The sequence below is a fragment of the Mastomys coucha genome, unplaced genomic scaffold, assembly GCF_008632895.1.
Source record: "Mastomys coucha isolate ucsf_1 unplaced genomic scaffold, UCSF_Mcou_1 pScaffold11, whole genome shotgun sequence".
Lineage (NCBI taxonomy): Eukaryota > Metazoa > Chordata > Mammalia > Rodentia > Muridae > Mastomys > Mastomys coucha.
In genome coordinates, this window is record NW_022196893.1 from 7,128,254 (window position 1) to 7,128,708 (window position 455).

Here is a 455-nt window from a genome sequence, read left to right on the forward strand (position 1 = left end):
TGCCCTGCTTTTTTTTTTTTTCTCAATTTCTCTTACTGGTAGGCTGCAATTTGCTGTTACAAAGAAAAGATCAATTATTTTATTATTCACCTTAAAAAGCAATCTTATTAAAATGTTAAAAGAATCACAAATTTAATTTTTTATATAAAAATAATCAGTCACTTCTATTTTAAAAAGTCAGGGTGCACACCTACTCATTAACAATTTTTTAATTAAATCATACCAGGAAGCTGAGGGCAAAATTGGGTATGAGAAATTAAGCATCACTTTGCTTACCAGCCCAGATTTAGCAGGAAAGGCAGGTCAGCTAGCTCAGCTAGTGCCAGATGGGCTACCATTGTTCTTGTTCCCTGATTTCAAAAAGTCCCTGGCTCAACTATTTAGACTGCCTTTCTGAACTTTTTAAAATTGTTCCCCAAGATTTTCTACATCAAAGGCACTACAAAAAAAAAAAA